Raw genomic sequence first — 293 nt, forward strand, 5'->3', positions numbered from 1 at the left:
GGAATTATTAAAGGGATAAAGGGGTGACCGAGGCCGACATAGGCCGCCTACGTATCTCATTCTTGAGAATTCAGGTCAAACGTAGTTCCTTACAAAAGGAAATATTTTGAATGAAACGATTACAAGCAAATGGAACAATTACAAGGGAATGACAGAAAATACAAACTAAAACTTCACACATAGTATTCTTGACAGCATCTGAGTTGATCGGTTTCGGCCATTCAGTGCCATCCATCTCCGACAGAACCAAGGCACCTCCAGACAATACTTTGCGAACCATGTAGGGTCCTTGC

Source organism: Solanum tuberosum, unplaced genomic scaffold (assembly GCF_000226075.1).
Source record: "Solanum tuberosum cultivar DM 1-3 516 R44 unplaced genomic scaffold, SolTub_3.0 scf00249, whole genome shotgun sequence".
In the NCBI taxonomy this organism is placed as follows: Eukaryota; Viridiplantae; Streptophyta; class Magnoliopsida; order Solanales; family Solanaceae; genus Solanum; species Solanum tuberosum.